This window comes from Eriocheir sinensis, chromosome 10 (assembly GCF_024679095.1).
Source record: "Eriocheir sinensis breed Jianghai 21 chromosome 10, ASM2467909v1, whole genome shotgun sequence".
NCBI classification, from domain to species: domain Eukaryota; kingdom Metazoa; phylum Arthropoda; class Malacostraca; order Decapoda; family Varunidae; genus Eriocheir; species Eriocheir sinensis.
Genome location: NC_066518.1, coordinates 16,361,868 through 16,378,254, shown reverse-complemented (window position 1 = coordinate 16,378,254; position 16,387 = coordinate 16,361,868).

Below are 16,387 nucleotides of genomic sequence, written 5' to 3'. Positions count from 1 at the left end.
GAGGAAGAAAAGGAAGGATCACTAGAATGTTAAGGACAGGAGACTACGAAATTATATGAAGGAAGGAGAAGGTGGTAAGGGAAATCGGGGAAGAATATCAAATTAACAGATATGTAGATACAAATGGATTTATAAGAAGGATGAAAAGTTATCTAATCCGTTTTTGGGGGGCATGGATAGCCCACAGAAAAAGACAGATGAAGAACAAACAATGACAACAACGAAAACGTTATTACATTGCTGGAGGTGAAAGATTGGAATGAGAATAGATGACGCAATAAAAAAAGACGCAAGGGGAGGGGGAGAATGGAATGTAAGAGAGTGGGGACATCGTCGTTGAGGCGGACACGATGAAGGAAACGTTGTGTTGCCGTGTTTGCCTTGCCAAATTACTCTCTTGACGTATTCTAAAGGTCGTATTATAAAACATTTCGTCGCCCAAGAACACCCATTTGACAAGGCTTTCGTAGGTGTTTGGGGCATTTCCAGGAGTAGTACTATGACCCTGGTGATAGTGTGACCCTTCCTCTGTACCATGAACCTGTAGGAACACTCACTAGGACCCGACTGACCCCCTCTTTGACCTTTAGAAATAGATAATGTGAGAGGCGAAAGTGTCTTGTAATATCGCCCTACAGGGTCGTATTATAAAACATTTCGTCGCCCAAGAACACCCATTTGACAAGGCTTTCGTAGGAGTTGTGGGCATTTCCGGGAGTAGTTTTATGACCCTGGTGGTAGTTTGACCCTTCTTCTGTACCCTGAACCTGAAGAAACACTCACTAGGACCCGACTGACCCCTTCTTTGACCTTTAGAAATAGGTGATATGAGAACCGAAAGTGTCTTATTATACCAACCAAAGTGTGTCCCGGCGCGCGTTTTTTAGGGGCAGCGCGTCTTGTTGGGATTGATGAATGTTTGCTCCCATCTCTCCTTTATCAAAAAAAAAAAAAAAATCCTTCATAGTTTGTCGTCGTAGCATATTGGGTTCCATGTCTGTCCCTGTGAACTGGAGTGTGTGTCTGTGTGTGTGTGTGTTTATATGCAGTAAAACGGAGAACGGAAGATTTATGGAACTGGTGTACAGACGCAGCGTGTACGTACAGGATAGTGAACCACTGTGATGAAGATGGGAAGAAAGAGGAAAGAATAAATGTGGAGAAAAATCGCATGCAGGAAAGTTGTAAAGAAGGCGTGGTCGATTAAAAGGAAGAGTTGCAGAATATTAACATGGGATCTGTAAGGGGAAAAACATATAGCGAAGTGGATAAAAAAAAGTCGTGATGAAGTGTTTATTTTTCTTTATTTTCCGTCCCAGTGCTGTAACTCGTTGTCTACCTGTGGGGGAGGATGGGAGGGTGAAGGTCCTAAGCTTAAGCCACTTCCCTTCCTCTCGCGTCCCCCTTCCATTTCTCACATCTCTCCACTTTATATTGTTCGTCCAATCATGAAACTTCTGAAAGAGCTTCCTGCCTGTATTTTTTCGTCAGTCCTTCGGTCCAGTCGTTATTTTCTGCGTGAAACTGTTTGTGTTCATTATTATTCACTTGTGGTTTTCATGCTACGATACTTTTTTTTTCCTGCCATCTTTGTGTCTCAGTTTGCATCTGTCTGTGTCTGCCTCTTTCTGTCTGTTTGCCTCTGTGTCACAGTCTGCTTCTCTGTCAGTTGGTTTCTGTGTCGGTCTGTTTATCTGTCTGTCTCTGTCGATCTGTTTGTCCGTCTCTCTGTGTCGTCCTGTTTCTCGGTCGGTCAGTGTCTGCTCCCCCCCCTTCTCTCTCTCTCTCTCTCTCTCTCTCTCTGTCTGTTCTCCGTCTCTGTCTCTGTCTCGTCTCGTCTCGTCACGGACAACACCCAGACAGGACTTGCCTTTCAAAACACACTCGCCCTTTCCTGACCATAAAATAAACTGTCTGCCGCTCCGCCTCTATACGGCCGACCAGTGTCAAATTATTCCTTCAAACAAACACGGTGACTTAGCAACCTTCCCTCACCCATACCTGCCTGCCTGCCTGTCTTCCTCCCCCTCCTCGGCCCGCCCCTACATCCCTTATACACTCCTAATGTCCTTCAGTCACTCCTACACTTATACTGTCCGGTTGTCCTTTCTTTTGACACCGTGCATCCGCCTTTCATTACCTGCTCCACCTCATCCTGCCTCCCGACGCACCTCCCTCCACCAGCAAAGCCCACGCCCTGCCCATATATACTATCCACTCCTTTCTTTACCTGATGCTGCCCCTCCAAATACACCCTCCCCAGTACCTATTCTTTCTTCCAATTCCTCCCACTCATTTACCTTGTTTACTTACCGATTTTATCTCCTTTACGTGCCTCTCTCCAGTGCAAACGCTCACCTCCTCCTCCTCCTCCTCATAGTAGTTTTGCCATCCATAACTTATCTTGCTTCATTCCAACTTTCTTTCCTTCTCTTCCTTTTCCTAGCTCCTTTTTTTTTAATATTTTTTAGTGCATAGTTTTCCTCTCCCTCAGCGAAGTATTTTTCCTCCTAACTCTAAAGTTATTCATCTCGTCTTACTGAGCTGTCTTTTCTCTCTTTCTTCTTTGTTAAGTCTTTTCCTGCTATCTCAGTCCAAATATTTTCTTTCCCTTTTCCTTATTAGCCAGGCCTTTCCCTCTCCTTTCTGAGCAAGGTCTTTCTTTTCTTCTCTTTCAAAAAAATCTTTCCTCTCACCTCGGTGAACTTATACATATATATATATATATATATATATATATATATATATATATATATATATATATATATATATATATATAGATATATATATCATTCCTTCAAAGTCTCTCTCAGTTAAGTATATCCTCTCACCTCCCTCGGCCATTCTCCTTTCACCCCTGGCATCTTAGTATTTCATCTTGTCTCTCATTCATATATCGTCCCTCCTCTCTCTTGATCATACTTCTCTCTCTTCTGTCAAAACATCTCTCCTCTCTTCGAGTCAAGTCTTCCTTCTATTCCGGGGCTCGACACAAGGTTCTGCCCTCACTGGACCAATGGTGTCCAGGCCATCCTACGTTATTGGATGACACACAGTTTAGCGTCTTCTCTCCTTTACATTCTCGAGACTGGAAATGAGGGACGGCAGCAGGCGAGAACCTGAGACTGTCCTGTCCCCGCTAGGCCCCGCTCCCCGGCTTGGAGGTGTTCACCTTCAAGGGTTTCATTACACGCGCTTCAATTTCCACTCCGGAATAACTTGCACTTCCTGAAAGGTTTGTGTTCCTGCTGGAGCGTCGCCCTGTTCGCGTGTGTCAGCCTCGTCGTGTGCGGTACATGCTGTGTATATAATTTACCCACCCACGGCCTGATCACGAGCTGGGCTCGCAGTCGCCAGCAAGTACCCTCCCGACCCCAGCAAACTTCTTATAGTTGATCTCTGGGTACTGCCAGGACCTTCATACACCACACCCCCCATGTCCCATGCGCAAGAGGGGAATAGTAACCGCTCCCCTGCAGTGGAAAAATCCACCTGAGCAGGGCTCGAACCTCCGCCTGCCAGACCATTGAGCCTGGGAGAGCAGCGCTCTACCATAGAGCTGTGTGTGTGTGTGTGTGTGTGTGTATGTGTGTGTGTGTGTGTGTGTTGAAACACCCATATTTAATCAAAATTATGTTATGATTTTTGTGAATTTTCCTCTCTCTCTCTCTCTCTCTCTCTCTCTCTCTCTCTCTCTCATTTATAAACACAAGCTAACTCGTCTGATGCACGTGGAGCGACATTAATATGTTTCCATCTGGCTCGTCCGAATACTTGAATATGCAACAGAATAATGACTTAACGCCACCAGGTGTGTTTAATGTGTCCAGGTAAAGCTCGGCACATGTCAAGCTTATCCAGGTATTCAGTTACAAAGTTTTGACACTATATAAATGATAATATATAAGAGGATAGGCAAAATTTTTTTTTTAAATATAATGATGTTTGTGAATAGAACATATGAAACAGATTTATAGTTCGTGTATGTATTAATTAAAATTATAAAAATGGGATATGATTTGATGAATGATGAGTCGGAGGAAGAATAGGGGAAAGAGACGGGATGGAGAAGAAGTTATAGAAGGTCTGTTGTATGGGGAGGATGAAAAGGGAGCTATGGAAAAGAGAAGAGTGTGATACATAAGGGGAAGTAAGAGGAGAAGGAAGGCGAAAGAGATGGATAAGTATTATCTGGAGGCAGTGGACCTAAAGTGAACAGCACCTGAGGAAGCATCTCTGCTTTTCATGGCTATGGCTCGTACTTGTGATGTGCAATGATTCATTATGATAACGTTCAAGATAATAGTTCCTTTTTGACACAAACGCCTCTCAAGGTCTTATAATACAGGGATGATGGTGGCTTGCAGAGGCAACAATCCACCTATGCTTAAGGCCCAAATATGTATTATCTCCACCCCCCACCCCAAACAGCGGAGTTCCTGGGTTTACCGAGCACACACACTTGCGGTAATGGGAAGGTTCTGCAGGGAAGTGTTAAGTCTGGTCGGGGCCTAAACGTGTGTGTAAGACGAACGTGGGCAGGTGAGGGTGAGTCCTGATTACCAAGCCACTGAGTTTTATTTTTTCTTGTGTGTGTGTGTGTGTGTGTGTGTGTGTGTGTGTGTGTGTGTGTGTGTCATCTCTGTAATTGAATACCTAACTAGTTAATGGACTGGATCTTTGATAAGGTACATCAGATAAACCTTAACATTTCTCTGCGGGTGCCCAAGCCCGGCCTCACATTCCTTGTCCTGCTCGTTGATGACATTTCTTTGTTATTATTTTATTTTTATCTTATTATTTATGATGATTACTAACATGATTTAGTTTTATTAATAATAATGTAACCATCAATTTAAATAGCTTCAGTTGTCTCTCTTCGTCCATCAGCGTGAGTGAGCACCCCCCTTCAAAACAAAATGCCAGACACAGTATTTTGATCAGCACTAACAGCGCTGACTGACCACCACCACCACCACTCCACCGAAACACACCAGAGAAAGTGTTTTGTTTTATTTGCTGGATTTTGTGTGCTAGTTGAAAAAATGCAACGCCGTTCATTGTGAATTTTAAAAAGAGTTTAATTTCCACCAGAATTGTCCATCGAGTTGGCGCGCTGCATCCGAGGCCAAATAGTGTTTGGGTGAAAAGTCAAAACTTTCCGAACTTGCGTTGCGTTCGCGGTGTTTTCGGTGTTCGGAGAGACGAGTCGTGCGATGGAGGTCTTGTGACAAAAATTGATATTTTGGGTGTAACGTCGTTATTTTTTTATCAAGACAGAATAATAGAGAAGACTGAATAAGAGCTTCCATTAACTGACCAAAAATGTGTGTTATTTTTACCATCACATATTTTTCACTGTACTACGCTCCAAGCTTCCTTTGCCAGCGTGTTGCATTACGTGACTTGAATTTTACACTTTGCTTTTTCATTATTCAATTTTTATACGCCACGTATCCTGGCGTCTGATGGCCACGCTGTTAGGCGGCGGTTTGAAAGGGGGAAAAGTGAATGGCGCTGTTTGAAAACGTGAAGGGTGTCCTCCGGTGTAGATTCCAGTGATGATGATGATTTTTCATGATAGAGGAAACAGAGCAAGGGCTATCTGTATACTGATAAGAAACCTACCTCGTACATGATTCCCCTTCAAAGAATATCGTAGTTAAAAAAAAAAGACCATATGAAACATAGGTTCATGGGCATCTTGATATTCACTAGATAATCAAGTGGAAAAGTTCCCATAATCAAGCAGAGAAGGTTTTGACTATCTGAAGTTGCTTGAATTACATTTTTCTCCTACATTTCCATCTCGGTGTAGTTTCCATTAAGTCAGGGCTTTAAATTGTGGATATATGCCACTATGAATATCGTATGTGTGCTATCAGAGTCGCTCAAACTGACTCGTTGCCTATGGTTGAAAATATGTTGAGGTCGCTGACGCTGTTTGTGGCGGCGTGTGTTTGAGTTGGGGAAGCAGCCGCGGTGTTGGTGGCGTGTGGACACCTCGCTGGCAGGAGGAGGAGAAGGTGAGGAGAAAAAGGAAGCATGAAAGAGCAGGCTACGGGAAGTCTGTTGGCTTTTAGAGAGGAAGAGGAAGAAAAACAAATATAGATGAATAGAAGAAGGAGAGGGGGTGGAGGAGTCAGTGCGGTTTGCTAATGACGTGTATGTGGGTGGTCGTGTTGGACAGAGGCGAGGAGTGACAAGTGTTGACGGGGCGGCGGCGGGGCAGCTCACTGGCCCGCTTCTCACCACCCTCGGCAATGGTGTATTTTTTTAAAGTCCTTTCGTGTTTATAAGTTCGTCTCCGCGGTTGGTCATGTAAGTGGGTGTGGTCGCGGCGTGTCTGACAGGCGTGGCGTAGTAAATGTTGCTTTACAGTCGATGGTAAACGTCTTTTTTAATCCATTATGTTTCAAGTTCGTTTCGGCGGATGGTCGTGTAGGTAGGCGGGGGAAGGCTTTTCAGTACTGTGTGGTGGTGTAGAAGTTATCTTGCACTACAGTAAGTATTAAACACGATGTGCCCCTCCTGTGTTTACATTCATGCGACTGATAGTGCACATTAGTGGAAGGGCGGCGCGGCGGCTTGTTAGGCAGATGAATGATGTGTTTTCTGCGTTGGGTTACAGTAAACACCATTTGGATAGCACGGTCTCAGAGTGGCTGGTAAAAAAATGAGAAAATTTTCTGCTCCATTTTTTGTATGCTTTTCTCAACTTGCCGCCGCCTCATGCTGTTTATATATAAGAACTGGTAATGTTTTCTCACATAAACCGTTTTCAGTAATTTTCTTTGTACATGTAATACTGGTCTTATGTGGATCTCAGTGGATAAGAGACAAGTGGATTGTTGTGTGCTGTGTTGCCTTTAAAATGTGCCCGGTTTGGGATACCCCGGGTGAGGGAAAGAAAGGCGTGATTACGAAAAACAGTAGGAAAAGTATATCAGCGAAAAAGGCGGAGTATGTGACAAGAAAGCAGTTAAGCAAGTTATAAAAAAAATAGAAGGGATCGGTTTGCAAAATTTATATCCATTAGATTTCAATTTGCTCTCGTACTGTATGCCATTTTGTATTTATTTGGTATGCTCCCTTCCACACACACACACACACACACACACACACACACACACACAGACGTGCCTCATCATAATAATAAGTCTCCCAATATCTTCCCGTAAGTCACACGACTCTTCACCATGGGTCACTGTTGTCCTCGCCATCCGTGAGTCACCACAACAATAAATGCATACATGCCACTCGGATTCTCACCCTAAAATCCCGCAGTGTTCTAAAAGCGACACTACTCATCTCCCCCCCCCCCCCTTCCTCCTCCTCCTCCTCTTCTTTCTCCAGAGCCTCCAGAGCTTTATAATTTCCTGTTAGCGAACAGTGTGACTGCAACGAAACATTTTTGAGAGACACGGTAAAAGAGAGAGAGAGAGAGAGAGAGAGAGAGAGAGAGAGAGAGAGAGAGAGAGAGAGAGAGAGAGAGAGAGAGAGAGAGAGAGAGAGAGAGAGAGAGAGAGAGAGAGAGAGAGAGAGAGAGAGAGAGAGAGAGAGAGAGAGAGAGAGAGAGAGAGAGCGTCCGGCAAAAAAACAGACAAACAGACAGATAGGTAGGCAGGCAGACAGCAAACAGACGGACAAACACGGAATGTGAGTGTGATAGAGAAAAAGAAATACTGTCTCGGTGTCCTTTTCCTTCGCCGTTCCCTTTTCTCCAATTAGCGCGTACGGAGGTGTCCAGGAGGCGTGTCGAGGCCCCGTCAGGCACATGTTTCCCGCTAATTACAAAAGGATAAAGGCGGCCGAGGTTACGAGGCGCAGGGGAAGGCCATTAGTCACTGCTGCGGGTTGTTATTAAGCCATGCTAAGGGTTGAGGGTGAGAAAGAGGAGGAATATGAGTAGATGGATATTAGGAAACAAATAGTGAAAACTGTGAGCATTATGGAAAAATGAAAAGAGGAAGAAGAAGAAAAAGAAAAAAATGGGGAGAAGAAGAAGAAGAAGGGGAGAAAAAGGAGGAAAAAAAGAAGAAAAAAGGGGGAGAAGAAAGAGAGCTGGGAGAAGAAGAGGGAGAAGGGTTAGAAGACGAAGTAGGAGTAGGGGAGAAGAAGAAGAAGGAAGAAGAAGAAGAAGAAGAAGAAGGAGAAAAAGAAGAAGGGGAAAAGAAGAAGGAGAAGATAGGAAAGAAGAGGGTGAAGAAGATTGGAAAGAAGAGGAAGAAGAAAAGTAAATAAAAATACGAAACGCAAAAAGCAGTGGTTCACGGAGGTAGTAAGTAGTAAAAACAAAAACTAAAAACTAAAAACAGAAACAAGAGAGGATGATGAGGCAGACGTTCGGAAACCAAGTGTGAAAGACAAAACAAAAACAAAGGGAGACATTAGGTCGGTATTATAAGACAATTTCGCCTCTCACATCAGCTATTTCTAAAGGTCAAAGAGGGGGTCAGTCGGGTTCTAATGAGTGTTTCTTTAGGTTCACGGTACAGAGGAAGGGTCAAACTACCACCAGGGTCATAAAACTACTCCCGGAGATGCCCACAACTCCTACGAAAGCATTGTCAAATATGTGTTCTTGGGCGGCGAAATGTCTTGTTTCAGTGAATCTCAAGACGCCCTCAACCTCTCACGGTCCGTCGCGGTGCTTGCTGCCCCTTGGTGCCTACCTCGTGCTGCTGTTTTCATAGGCACTGCAGGAAATAACTCTCTTTTTCTTCATTCTCCTGATCTGCTGGCCAAGACTATTCTGGTCGACATTATCCACTTTTTTCAAGAGCTGATTAAGTCAACCTCTGTTCTTTGTTATTTTCGTCTGTCAGCTGATATGTCCTTCAAACTGGCTGAATCGTACATACAACTTTCAATGAAAACTATCCATTATTTTATTTCCCTCTCTTTCAGCCTAATGACCTTCAAATTGTTCTAATCGTATGTAAAACTATTCTTTGTTCTTTATCTCGTCTCTTTTCGTTAATTACCTTCCTCAAAATCAATGAATCAGACATAAAATTATATAAAATATATGTAGACCTTACCAAGTGTAGCCCTCATACTTCCCTTTAAAGTTCTTTTAGTCCACACTGTGTCGACTTTAGGTAAAGAAATGAGTCATGTCAGGTTGCATTTTTTTCGCATTGGTTATATTTGCCTCAAATAATCTCGAAAAAAATACAAATCTACAAGAGTATATATTAATTTCATGTGATTACATGGTGTCACTTTCTTACGATTTTCATTTGCATAATTTTCCCATGTCTCGGATGTTAAGGTGTCACAAAAAAATTCGGAAATTTGTTCATTTATTTTATGTTGTTATTATGCTTCTTTCACACACTTTCTTCATGTATATAGCAAACATGATAAATTCAGATGTCTTTACATAAGAAATACATGGAAAAATATGGAAAAAAAACGTAATATAAAATAGTTGAATGTTCAGTCGGCAACAACAAGTCGGAGTCTACACCACCGCAAAGCTGAAGTAAAATACTCTTCAGTCTCCAATCACCTGTTCTCATTTTTTATTATTTTGGAGTCTAATATCTATATTCCTAGGCTTTAATCATTACACTTTCTAATAGCAAAACCGTATATGTAGAAATAGGAATAAAACACCAGCAAAATAACCTTGAAACTTGGCAACAAAATTACACCTACATGAAACTGCTCAACAACTATGCATATATATATATATATATATATATATATATATATATATATATATATATATATATATATATATATATATATATATATATATATATATATATATATATATATATATATATATATATATATATATATATATATATATGAAAAACATTGTCTTTGTGAGTTTCCAGTATCTTCTTTGAGTAATGAATTGAAGATAAAAAAACGTAAATGACTGAAGCTTAGCTGTTTAAAAGAGGTACGCACTTGTAGGTACTGAACACTGCACGGGTTAAACTTTTTGTCTTTGATCTTTCCTGCAAGCCTTTCATCTATCCTGCAAGTGGGAAAATGAAAGAACACGTGGAGAATATAATTATGAAGGAAAAAAAATGAAATACGAAACCATTTCAACCAAAAGGAGGAGAAAGAGGAGCAAAGTAATGATAATGGAGGAGAGACGTGGAGAGGAAGAATTTGAAGGCCTTAGCGGTTGCCTCTTACCAAGTAAAAGGATCGCCTTCGCAGGAAAACCATCAGGTGGAACGTTCAGGAAGAATCCAGCCTTATGTTGGAGGTGACGAAGAGACAGACAGACAGAGAGACAGACTTGTGGTGGAGAGGATTGTGGTGAAGGAGAAGTGCAAATTTGTCAATACTTAGTGTCGTGTTACATTTCACCGGTTTCTAATTTCAAGTTAATGGACCGCGAACTGGAGCAAGCGTCGGGTTGTTCTGATATCGAAAATCACATTAGTGCGACTCAGGCGAAGCACGCCGGCCTGACGGGGCGTGGATGGGCCTCATTGACTGTAATAATGCGTGCTGCGCTGAAGGACGACACATTAGCGCGCCAATGTATGAAGCACACCAGTCTGACGGGGCGTCACATCACACAGTAACTGTATCACTGACTAATTATGACAGGCTGTGCCGTTATATGTTGCCTCTACCTGCCTCCCTTCATTTATCTGTGCCAACCCCCAACCTCACCTGATAGGAGGGAATGGCTTCTTTTGACAGGTAAATAGAATAATAGATGAATACTACTAAAGGTTTCAGGGGCCGTGTTCCCCTGTTTTTCGCAAATAAAACTTTAACAAAGCGACGGACAAGGATGTTATTTTGGCAGTGGATGTTTGAGACCCCGACCTAATGGGCAAAAATATGATTTGGTGTCACATGTGGATAATGAAGCACTTATAAGAGTAACTTTAGGGAAAACTTGGCTAAAACTTAAAGGCGCTGTGAGCGAGGCTAGCCCCGCCAACGACAAAGGTGTTGTTGGGTAGTTGGGTGGGGATGATTGTGTGAGGAAGGAAAGGTTGGGTATGGGGGAGGTTGGTGAACCAACGAGGGATGAAACCAGAAACTACTGCTCGCTTACATACATGCAGCATGTACTACCAATAGTCACATTTTCCAAGAAAAGGATAAGTAATTTCCTTCGAGTAAAACTTTCTCCCCAACTGATAATCCATATAAGGAAAATCCATATTTACAGTAGATTAAATATTGCTACGGTGTGTGTGTGTGTGTGTGTGTGTGTGTGTGTGAAGCAGTAAGACATAATTACTGGTTGGATGGATGATTGATTACTCATATGTCAGAGCTAAACGTCACATCGACGTCACGAGATAAGCGGGGCGGGGCTAGCCTCGCTCACAGTGTCTTTAACTTTTAACCAAGTTTACCCTAAATTTACTCTTATAAGTGCTTCATTATCCACATGTGACACCAAAACATATTTTTGCCCATTAGGTCGGGGTCTCAAACATCCACTGCCAAAATAACATCCTTGTCCGACGCTTTGTAAAAATTTTATTTGCGAAAAAAAGGGGAACACGGCCCCTAAAACCGTTAGTAGATAAATGAACAGATTAATAGAGACAGACCAATTAGCAGACAGTACGCCGTCACACGCAGAGAGAGAGAGAGAGAGAGAGAGAGAGAGAGAGAGAGAGAGAGAGAGATTTATGGTGGAGAGACTTGTGGTACAGGAATAATAGTGCTAATTAGTCAATACTTAGTGTCGTGTTACATTTCATCGAGAGAGAGAGAGAGAGAGAGAGAGAGAGAGAGAGAGAGAGAGAGAGAGAGAGAGAGAGAGAGAGAGAGAGAGAGAGAGAGAGAGAGAGAGAGAGAGAGAAAGGAAGGAAGGAAGAAAGAGGTTGGGTGTCGAATGAAACTGTAATTTACACTAATATGCTCATACACAGACGAACAAGAACACGAATACGCGCACACACACACACATACTAACAGGAGCTGAAGAGAAGTAAAGCAAGGAGAAAGGGAAGGAGGAGTCGACAGATCCCGCTGTTGACCGAGAAGTCACTAAAGTCAGATTGGAGGACGCAACTTGATCAGACGTGAAGCGACGTACGGAGACGACCTCTTCCCAGTTACCGTTTATTCTTTATTGCCAAACTTTGAGGGATCTCCTAAATTAGTCGGACATTTTTTACTGCAAGAAGTTCAGTTCGCGTCGGGCCGATCAGCATAATTGAACGGATGTTATTTTTTTTATTATTCATATTTTGTCTTTAAAGTCTCGGGGCTAATTAGAAAGGGGAGAGAATTTTATTTAATCTCCAATCCAAAATTTCGCCAAAAGAAGAAAACGAGGCTGTTTTTCTTTTCTTTTTTATCTTTTTTTACTCCTCAGTCGTCATTTACCCATAATATATATATATATATATATATATATATATATATATATATATATATATATATATATATATATATATATATATATATATATATATATATATATATATATATATATATATATATATATATATATATATATATATATATATATATACACACACACACACACACACACACACACACACACACACACACACACACACACACCACACACGCACTCACTCACACACACAAAAAAATTGTCTCACCTTACCTGAAGGTCTGTGGTTGATCATTTTTCTCATTAATAAGGGTCAGGCCTTTTTATACTTTTTTTTTTTTATCGTGACAATATCGAGTTAATTTTGTTTTAAGAAGAATGTTAGTCCGGAAAAAAAAGGAGTTAAAGAGGATAGGAAGGTGCATGTGTGGGGGCGTGCTGTCTGCTATCTGGCTGCTGCTGTACCCGAGTTCACTTCGGCTTATAGGAAGGCCGGGACGAGGGTTTAAGGGCCGGGGAAAGAAGACAAGTGGCGTGGGCGTTCTTATTTATCTTTGGCAGTCGTTGTGGCTTAGAGTTCCTTTCGGTTGAACTAGGATGGGAGGCCCGGGACAAGGGTTGCAGGGTAAGGAGGGCGAAGGCGTGAAGACGTTTGTCCTGTCTTTTTCGTACACACACAAAAAAAAGAAGGCGAAACGAAGGTTAAGACGGCAAAGGTTTGCTTGGTCTCTTTGGCTGACTGTGTGCCCAAGCTCCATTCAGTGACGAGGGTATTGGGGTCAGGAGGGGTAGGGTGTGTTGGTCGATAATGCTGAGTCCATTACTTATAAAGATGAAAGCCAGAGTAAGGTGAAAGAGGTGGAACGTCTGCTGATTGATATCTTTGGTTGTTGCTCTGCGTCCCCGCCGCGACACAGAACCACTCGACCATTATCTTCTCCTTAGGGCAAACATTTATTGAACGTGAGCCTCGAGAGAGTAGGAGATGCAAGGCCATTGTTTGCTCTCCGCCTGACGTCACCGCAGCGTCTCATCTCCCCGTCAGTTGCTCGGCTGGAAAGTAACCCCGAGCCCTCCAGGAGACGATAAGAAAGGATTATAGTGAATCATTTTACTCTTTGTTTTTAAATATTATGAAATGCAGATTCCTTTATTAACACAAGTTGGAATATGCTGAAAGGTGTCTGAGTTGCTGAGGCGCGAGTAGAGACGACACCGTGAGGGATGAACAGCAGATATTTCCCTTGCCGGCCATGCGATGGTCTAAAGACAACACGGTTGAGATAAACACAGAGCGGCATAAAGAATGGAGTACTTCCTGGTGGCCTTGAGGAGGAGAACGGGATACTGCGCGCGGGAGGAAGTGGAAGGGACGCTGCAGGTCCCTGCAGGACGCAGGGGTTCCCGCTGACAACCCCTGGCCACGCTGCCACTCACGCCCCGCCACAGGTAATAAGAGCCTCCTTTGGACCTCGTGGGCAGGTCAAATTCCATTCTTTCTCGAGAAGCCGAGTGTGTCCCGTAAACACGAGGGATGGAGAGTCTTCATATGGTCCCCGTGAGCCAAGTGGTCCCGTAAACACGAGGGTTGGAGAGTCTTCATTTGGGTTCATTGAGGGGGAGGTGCCGCACCACGTGTCCTGTGGCTGTGGAACTCGATCCTCGCCTAACTTTTAACGAGTATGCGTTTTCTCCCGCTATATATTTTGCTTTGGCTTATACTTTGTCTATATACATAACTGGAAATACTTATAATTGAGACAGTACACATCAAACTACCGCCGATAAATGTATGCATGCGGTACCCCATTTTTTTTTTTCAAGAGAAAGATGGATTTTCTCAATGTGTTGGTCTATCTAAACCTTATTGGAGAATAAAGCAACACGTACTATAATCTTCTCCTTAAGATCGTATATAAAGTAACAAGTTTATCATCCATTAGTGATAAATTCTGTCCCTAATTCCTTGATTCAAGTAGTTTATCAGGACAGCCTTAGAACTAATACCTGTTAAAACTGAGGACAAAAGAGAAAGCAAGAGACGCCAGTTACTCTAATGGCAGCCCGCTATTACCACTCCACCCCGGAAGGCAGCCGTCGCTCCACTCTGTCTCAGCCATTTGTCCCCAGACGCCAGTAGCGGCCGCAGCTTTGTTCTCCTTTGTTCGCCTTTTAGCGGGTGGCGGCGGGGAGATTTCTGACTCCGATAACATCCCCTCGACTCGTAATCCTCTTGAGAGTCCTCATCTCGTAGACTTTAGGGAGGTGAATATTAAATTTTGGAGTAGGCTTATGTCATATACGTAGGCCTCCAGAGTCACTAGAACGTGTGAGAATCAAGCACCGTTACGGCATTGACGACACGTGTATTATAAGCGCGTGGGCGGAGGTGACTGGGCACCGGCCCGCAGGTTTGTTCGGACAGGGTCAGCGCTGTGCCACTACCCTACCGGCTTTATCTGTTTATCAGCGCCACTTTAGTCGCTGGGAAGCATTTGCCGCCCCACCTTCTCCACGGACACTAGGTGATCCTCATAAATCCCAAATCTGGCGCCACGATGACTTGTTTCTCACTTCCGGGGCTGCTGCGTCGACATATTTCTCTGAGGGTTCATTTTGCCTGGTTGTCAGTGAGTGAGTATTGATGTGTTAAAGTGGTGCGGGGTTAAGGGTTTTTGTAAAGGTAAAAGAAACGTCATTTTAGGCTTTGCTGGACTCATTTGTACAGGGTTCAGTTCATCTGGTCGCCAACAAGTATTGAGATGCTGAAGTAGTGTGGGGTTGAGGTTTTGTTATGGGGTTAATAGAGACCTCATTTTTGTCTCTGTTGGACGTGTCGTACACCAAGGCAAGACAATTTTAGATCGTAAGCGCGTAAGCTGTGAATAATTCATGACGATCCGTTAGGGGCGTGCAAATTTATATCTCTGCACTCCTTTTTCTATATTGCTTTTTATATGCCTCAAGGCGAAATAAAACGTGTTATTATTATTATTATTATTATTATTATTATTATTATTATTATTATTATTATTATATTTGTTAAGATTATTTTTGCTATTAATCAGACCTCTTGTACCTTATTATCTTCGTGTCTATGCGTCTCGTAGTGTTTCGTCGATGATTTATCATTGGAGGTCACATTTAGTCGCTGTTCGACTTTAGAGGATGTTGATAGCTATGAGCGTGTAGTTATTCGTTATTATGCCGTTCGGTGAGGAGTGTTCGGTCGCTGAATGTCAGGGGAGTTGAAGTTAAGGTTAAGTTGTTGCCTCAGCCGGTCCAGTACTCTACCGGAACAAACCTTTTAAGGTCATCAGGTCTGTCTGGGTTACCGTACACACAACCTTGTTCATTGGAAGTAAATTTATGCCAAAGGAGGCTATTATTTTTTTTCATGTCTCTGCCCAGTTTTCCACCTCTGTTATCCATGAACGTCAGTGTGTGTGTGTGTGTGTGTGTGTGTGTGTGTGTGTGTGTTTTCACGTTTGTTTGTTTTCTCTTTAAAAATTTACTTCCATAACTTTTCCTTGAGAAATATCTGAAGGGGGCCTGTTTGGCCGCCACCACCACCAGATTTTAACAGTAATATACAGTACTGCTTTGGTTTGATGAATAAATATCTGCCAGCCTTAAGACGCTCAGATTTCAACAGGATTATACCTTCCTTTATTATTACATATTTCCTTTAATGATAAATCTGCACCAATTTTCAGCATGTTCAGACGTCCAAAGTAATTCCCTCAGTGTGATCCGTGTCGGCGTGAAGCTCCACAAGATTCCTCGAACATTTCAACGAGTGGCAGAAGTAAAAGGAAAATTCACCTCAATCTCTTCTTGCGGCGGAGAACCGTTAAGGCGGAGAGGCCGGACTGCTGCCTCGAAAACGAAGTGATCACGTTGGCGGTCACCGCGGGAAAAGAAAGTTAGAATGGATTTTACAGTTGAGCGGGCAAGGTTTTCCGTGATTTACAATTTTTTTATATTTTTTTATGACGCTTGTTGGCCGCCGACCAGAGTTTCTTTCGGCTGGATTATTGGCCGACTTTACACACGGGAGAAGGCGTCTGACCC